Source organism: Alligator sinensis, unplaced genomic scaffold (assembly GCF_000455745.1).
Source record: "Alligator sinensis unplaced genomic scaffold, ASM45574v1 scaffold505_1, whole genome shotgun sequence".
NCBI classification, from domain to species: Eukaryota; Metazoa; Chordata; order Crocodylia; family Alligatoridae; genus Alligator; species Alligator sinensis.
Window position 1 is genome coordinate 608797 of NW_005841940.1, and position 7568 is coordinate 616364.

A 7568-nucleotide genomic window follows, 5' to 3' on the forward strand; every position below is an offset into this window, starting at 1 on the left:
CCCCCCCCCGTTCCTGCTGCACCATGTGTACACATCCTGGTCCCTCTTCCCCTGCAGTGCAGCACAGGTACCCTAGGTGGCAGGCTCCCCGAGGCTGTGCCACGCCATCCTGCCCTGACCCCTGGGGCAAGGGCAGGAAGCAGAAACAAGAGGAAGGGGAACTGCAGAGCCCCTAGCTGCTGATTCTGCTGCTGCTACATCCAGAGCAAGGGCAGGAGCGGTGGCTGCCTGGGAGCCTGGAAGCTGTAAACTGACCCCTCACAGGCTGCATGTGATCTGCTGGCCACCAGTTGGACAGCCCTGGCTTAGGCCTTGACAGTGTTGAGCAGCTTGCTACTCAGTTGAGGTGTGGAGCTCCGTCTAGTAATGAATGAAGGACTCACCTGCAAGCCTGGTCAGTAGGCATTCTCAGAACACATCCATCAGTCCTGGTGTGCACAAGCATGGCCAGAAGAGACAGTGTCCTTACCTTGACCAGGTAGCCAATACTTAAAGCACCTACCTCAAGAGTCTGACCACTCCCATGTCATGTTCTTATACTCTGCTTAAAATAAAGACATTGCACACCACACTGCTGTGCAGACACCCGCTCTACCCAGGTATCAGGAGCATTTGAGTCACGGAAGTACAGAGCCCTGCACAAGCTAGGCTACACTGTTGAGAAGCATGCAGTCTGGACAGTCTAAGTCTTTCTGAGGGGTAGGACTCAGGACATGCCCCTGCCATCAGGATCTCCTATTGGCTTTGTTAAGCAGCTTCTCTTTCAGCATGATCTCAATATTTGGTGTGTAATGCCCTCCCTGGAGGCAGAGGCACCACTAGTGACTGAACACATAAGATAGGCCAAAGCCCTCCTGTGGATCTATCCCTACAGCCCCAGAGAATCTCCTCCAAGTCCCCACAGTGATCCTGCTTTGCATTAACCCCCGTGCAGCACGGAGCAACAGCTCTGAACAGCAGGGGAATGTTTCCCAGCTACAGCCTACGGGGAGGGGTTGCCCCTATGCCCCAGACAAACCTGACTGCTTCAAGATTAGTGTAAAAGAATTCCCTGCATTCATCCTTCACCCATCTCTCAGGTCTGTTGTGGCTGAGCAACATCTGTCCATCCACATCCCTCACCTGTGACAGCAGGTGCAGGCACTTCTGATCCTCATTAGTAACATGACAAAACCATGCCAGTGGCATCATCCTGCCCAGGAACCCAAGGCACTTTCCAAACAACAGACGTGCAGCACCACCAACATGCCACCAGGAGGAAGGAAGTCCATCAAGGAATGCAGATGCTAGGAGATATCTAGCATCCATGCAGAATGGAAAGGAGCTATGTTTTGCAGGTCCCGTAATCTTAAATCCTCCCCACAAGGGTTGGAAGGCAGCTTCTGCCTTGGCAAGATGGTAGGACTGAGTTGATTCCCTAGGGCTTTGAAGTCATGAACAAACTACTGTCATCTAGGTGCTTATCCCTCCACAAACAACCCCTGCCTCTTCACAGCACTGACTCAGACTGGCTCTCCCCTTAGCCATTGCATTTCCCTTTCCTGACTGACTCATTGCAGTAACTTGTGGCACACAAGGAGTTTAAGTGCTTAGCTGCTCCACTGCTGACCTAAGATCCTCAGAGTTTAAATGGAGAAATCTTGAGGGATTAGCAGGGATCCCCTGTAATCAGTACAAATGAGCCCTAAAGAGCCTCCCCTGCCCTGCTAACCTGATGGCATTGTTCCAGGCAAGGCTGCTTTCACTCTCTTGCTAACTGAATTAAGGGGACACCTGGTAGGTCACAAGCACAACAGAGAAATGGAGATTAGAGTGGATTTGATCAGATACCTCCAGGCTCTGAGACAGTCTGAGCCACAGGGTGATGGCATCTAAGGAAATTTGTCCCATTAAGATTGCAAAGGCCTGTCAGGGTAGTGGGCAGGGGTCCAGCACGGGGGTGTTTAATCTGTTCTCAGGGTATCACAAACAGGGCTCTTCCTGCATTTTTCCATTTGAATACGCCAAGGTGTTAGTTGTCATATTGACAGTCCCGGCTCACAGCCACACACTAATGTGAAATAATTCATGTACCAGATCCCCACCAGAGAGACAGAGGTACTGTGTCTGCTGTTTGCGTGTTACCACAGATAAGGCTGATGCCCAGTGAGCCTCCATCAGCCCAGCTATGGGATTCAAACTCAGTCCAGCATCTGTCTGTACTGGTCACATTTAACACTAAAAATTCCTAGTGTAAGATCATGGCTGGAACAAACAGAGCCAAACTGGTGAAACAGAAGCCAGTTCTTTCCAAGGTTCATCCCTTAATGCCACAAAGTGCACTGGGGCAGCTCACATCCTCTCTCTCTAGGGCCGTGAAAACATGAATTTAGTGAGTGAGCACTGAAATCTACACTGGAGCAGTGAGGGTGCTGGGCACCCAGGGGAAGTGGAAAAGCCTGGGAGTTATGGAGAGTTAATTCCTCCCCAAACTGAAAGAAAAACAGGGAATTCAGTTCACTTTATGTGAAAAGCCCCTGGCAGCTATGATCTCAGCTACTTCCAAGGGCTCCAGTTATCAGTGAAGCACAGAGATGCTGTCTTCTCTGTGGCTTGCCTGGACAGGCCCCATCACTGTTTAATACAACTTCACTCCCTTAGGCAGCACCGGCCTTAGGGGAGGGCAAACCAGGTGACTGCCCGGGGCTCCACACTTTAGGGGCCCCCAAAATTTTGAACCTACAATGAAACTAAAATATAGCTCAATGTTAAAAAACTCTTTCTTTGTATTATCAATATTGTATTAAGATACTTTCACTGCAGTTTCACGGATAGGGCAAAGTGAAATTTAAATTTTAAAAAATGTCCGACTTGCTTATAGGTCATCAAAATTAAACCTCTAAGGGGCCCCAAATGACTCTCTTGCCCAGGGCCCCAACAACCCTAAGGCCACCACTGCCATAGGGATAGGTGCTTCTGAGTATGCTAAGGGTCTGGGGGGGCAGCTTGTAGGTGTAAGGGGCAAAGCTTCAGAGCCTGATTTTAAGCAGAACCCTAGAAATGCTTTGAGAGACTAAAGCCAACTTGTTGGATACCAGGTTGAGTGGTACAGGCAGCTCATCTGTGGAAGAGAAAGCCAGAATGAGGTGAAGTCAGACTGGTCAGAAGTGGAGTAGAACAAGTGCTACTTAGCCACAGCTGGGAGTTTCTGGGAATTTATTGGAGTTAAAAAAACTGCCACACAGAGGAACATATACAAGGCAGGTCTGTCTGCTCAGACCCTTCTTAGCAACTCCTGATCCAAGGCAGGCAGGGCAGAATGCAGCCAGGAATCCAGCTGCTGGTGGTGTTTGAGCACATTGATTTTCCAGCCCTGACTGAAGCCAAGTGTCCCAGAAAGCCTAAGGAAGGAGCTTCCTGTCTGCGAACATGCAGAACTCTTCCAGAGCAGACTGCGCCTGCAGCAGGACTGACTCTTGCCATGCTCAGGGTCATTTACATAGAAAAGCCGGGGCAGCAACAGCACTCACTAAACCAGGTTCAGAAGTATACGTCTTGGAAGCCGATGAATTACAAGACAGCTCACACCACCTTGCATCACAGGGTCTCAAACAGCTTGTGGCAGACAATTAACCCTTTAAATAATGAGATAGTGTTACACTAGAGAATAGCAGCAAAGAGAAGTCAGGAGATAACAAAGGGCACAGAACAAGTCTGGGGCAGGGCAAACTAGGATATGGGTGATCTGACTTAGGCAACCTGCTTTACTTGAGTATTTTTGTTGCTACAGACCTTTCATTTGGGTCATGCCTTGTAGAAGTGATTTAAGCCACATGTATAATAGTTAACTGGCAACAACAGTTATTCAGTCATGTCCCAGTGGGAGGTACAACTGGGTTATTCAGGTTCTCTAAATGTATTGTCCTACTTTTACAACCTGGGACAGCACTTGATGCTCAGCCAACATGGAGCACACTTCAAAGGACAATTTATACATGCATGTAAAAAATTACTTTTATAAAAGTCCCTGGGTTGCTACATGTATTGAGACTTTACCCTTCTTTAATGATAGTGCTATACTAAATCTAATAAGCCCTAGTAACTTTGCAGCAGGAGAGGGAAAATAAAACAGGTCCTGCTCCAAATGTAAATGAAAGGGTTGTGAATCTTTTATTACCTTGTAGCAGTACAAGGCCTATGATATGCAGCTGTGTAGTTCTGATTCCTACCTCTGGAGAGCTGCAACACACACCAAAATATAGCAAATGTCATAGGGTTACAGTAGGGTTACAGGTTGTAGATGTATTGGTCTACAAGCAAAAGGAATCAGCAAATAAAGATATTTTTGCAAATATCCAGTTAATCTAATAAAAAATATCACCTCTGCCACGAGTTCTGATTTCAAACGTCATATGCATTTTAAAACTCAAAAGAAACAAGCAGCATGTTGTGTATGTTACAGGAGTCTGTGAGAGGACATGTTCATTAGCTGAGTAAGACTAGAAGTTTTGCAGTTGGTTTAATGGTCGTTTGATTTATTGGGTTTTACATGTGTGGTCAGTTTAACAATCGTCTAATAATATTTCCCCAACCTATTTTTCTAAGTAACCAGCAAGAGTCACCACCAAAGAACTATGAAAGCTACCGGCTTCTTTCATGCTGCTGATTAGAGTTACTTTGTCCCAACTTTGCCCAGATCCTGGGATCTGTCCAGGGCCTTTGTCTTCAGACTGCACATTCCCCTGGAAAGAGCAGTAAAGTTCATACTCTTTCTTTGAGGTTTCCCCATTACAGAGATAGGAAGAGACCCTCAGTTTTTAATATTTTAAATTTAAATTGGTCCAAGTAATTTGGTGTTTCATTTCCATGGCATAGATAGCCCCTTTACTGCTTCCTTACTGCTGTTAAGAAGTATCTGTTTGGCAACACTAGGGACCCTGGTAATCACCCCTCCTCCTCCAATCTTTGGGTGGGTGATTCTCGTGCTACTAAATGGTTTCTAAATCCTAACATGAATTTAATTCCATGTGATTTAATTTTGGAAGGTATCTGTTGATCAGTAGCAATTAGTTTTGAAATCATCTAACCAGCCTAATTTGACTTCTGCCACCCCATGGACTAGGCAGTAGATGGAAGGACTTGAAAAGGAGACTGGGGAAAAGGAACTGACATGAAAGATCCGATCCACCGTGCCTGCTTGCCTTTGTGGCTTTGTCTCCCAGTGTCCTGGGAAAGGTGGTACACCTATTGCCAGCTCTGCAGGAGACAGGTGTGCCTACATGAAGCATCTGGCAGCATAATGGCTTGTTGGATTTTTTTCTGACAACAGTCTCATTCCTTTGGGTACCCCTGGCCATTTGTAGATCTGCTCACTGTTTTCGATTTGCATCACGCAGTCCAAATCAAATTTAAATTCAAATTACACTGTAAGAGTTAATAGACAATCACTGACCATCAGGGAGATTTTCTTGCATTTTTACACTTCTTTAGTAGAGACAGCAGGGGGTGCTGGACACTGCCCGCCACTCACAATCAGGGCCACAAAACTGCACTCACTACACCTGGTGGTGGGCACCAGCATCAGCAAGCCCTAGATACCTGCCATTACCTGTTAAGTAATAGTTTAAATTGCCTAGTTCAGACTGCCTTAGTATGCATTAACTTTAATCCTCGCTCAGTGAAGATTAGTTAGTTTAGACCAAAGTCAAATTTAATTCAGACTACAGATGTCCATGTGTATATAGTGATGGCTGTAGTCTGGATTAAGCCTAGGAAAACGTAGTCTCTAAACCACCTCAGTATCCTGAAGCACGTTGGGGCAGAATTGCTATGACCACCTACTGTCCTCTAGTGACCAATTTGCACAACATCAAGAGGAGCTGCCCTCCCTCACTCCACACAGAAGGGAATCCCCAGAGATAGCTTCACAGAGGGCAAAGCCAGTGAGCGTGAGCATCTCATCAAACAAGCTTGGGTTCTGCCAGGCCACATTGTGCCAGAACTTCCCAAGGGCCCTGCTACATGTCCAGATTAAAGCTGGACAGAAACCAGCTATAGAGTTGTTACACATTTTCAAGCACTAACTTCATAGCTGGCTGGCTCTTTTTATAGCTGGCCATTTTTGTTGTGTGGTAATAACTTTGCATATGTGGCTGGTCTAAATTTATTATGCAATTCACTAGTTAATTGTACAGTATTCACTTTGCACTTGTTGCTGCCTTTACTTTGCACATGTGGCTGGTCTAAGTTCATTGTGTAATTAACCAGTTAATTATGTAATATATCAATCAGGACTCCTAGTAGAGATGATATCTTTTATTAGACCAACAAGATTCAGGCACTGGAGAAAAGATTGTAAAAGTTCTCCTAAAAACTGTGTAATATGCAACATGTAGCAGGGGCTTAGAAAAAAATGTACAACACCTTGACCTACAATCTGTAGTGATTAACTTATGGGTCAAGGGGAAGACTGTGCACAAACGAGCACGTTGCAGAGGAAAGGAGCTTGGGATACAAGGCAATAAGGGGCCAGGCCTGCGAGGCCAAGCGTGGCCAGGCTGGGTGCAAGCAGGACACCACAGGCATTAAGCTGCAAGTCTGAGGCTTCAAAAGACACCCAGGGGAAGAAGAGAGACGAGGTCCCAGTGACATTCGCAGTCACACTAGGGCAAGTGGGAATAATGCAAGGCTGTTTAGCTCCATTTCCACTACCCTGCAGGTTTTCTTCGCTCTCCCGGCGACCTCACCTGCAAGCCCTCCACGGCAACCCCGCGAATATCAGCATGGTCCGACTCCCACGTGTGACACACATGGTCTCCCCCGGCGGCAAATCCCCTGCCCGGCCCCGACCGCTCTCACCCGGGGAAGGACTCGTTGCTATGGGAACCCCCAGCCTCAGCGAGACGCCTGCTTCCGGCCGCCGCCCCACCATGCATTGCGCTCCAGACGCGCTGGAACCTTCTGATTGGCTGACCGCAGGGGAACTACCACAGTCCCCCCGCTGAGCGGCAGCGGCTCGGCGTTCGCTTCAAGCACAGAAGCTGCCTTGGGTCAGGAGCTGCGCGGGCGCGATGTGAAGGGTGTGCTGTACTGACTCACTCCATCTCTTTCCCCCACAGGGCGGCCGTGGTGAAAGAGGCCGCTTGGCTTCTAACCCCCTGTCCCCTGCTGATGGTATGGACGCAGAGGCAGCCTCCGACCTACTGGGACGTACCACCCGCTCGGAAATAGAGGACGACAGGATCTCTACTGGGGAGGCGTGGATTTGTGCCCCCCCAAGTCCCGCCGCACATAGTTCGCTCCACTCCCCCACAAGCCTCCCGCCGCAGTTTAATGCCAACCCGGCAGCTAGACCTGCCTTCTCTACCAAACCTGCTTCTCGCCGCCTGCTCCCATTGGTTTGTCGCGGCTCTGATATGCAAATCTAGCGGGCTCCGCGACCAGTGGGAGACGGGCCGCTGATTAATTTTCGCGATGGCGGGCGGTGATTGGGCGTTTGATATCCAGCCGCCGGGCCAGCGTGGTAGGCTGCCCCCTCGCGGCGACAGCGGCAGGAAGAGGAGGGCGGCATGTGCGGCGGGGCTGGGCCG

General features: G+C 48.5%; 1 long non-coding RNA gene across 3 annotated transcripts in view; it reads right to left on the reverse strand.

Moving 5' to 3' along the window:
* Positions 1 to 6901, reverse strand: part of LOC112549614 — a 12178-nt gene extending 5277 nt beyond the window's left edge. The window contains exons 1-3 of one of the 3 annotated variants that reach the window (XR_003093123.1): positions 6726 to 6894; positions 4157 to 4218; positions 3510 to 3614 (exon numbers count right to left, since the gene is read on the reverse strand). This is a non-coding gene — a long non-coding RNA (uncharacterized LOC112549614). Of the gene's footprint in view, positions 1 to 3509; positions 3615 to 4156; positions 4219 to 6725 lie in introns of all 3 variants that reach the window. The other 2 variants (XR_003093122.1, XR_003093124.1) reach the window with 2 other exon arrangements.
* Between the last annotated feature and the right edge of the window lie 667 nt (positions 6902 to 7568).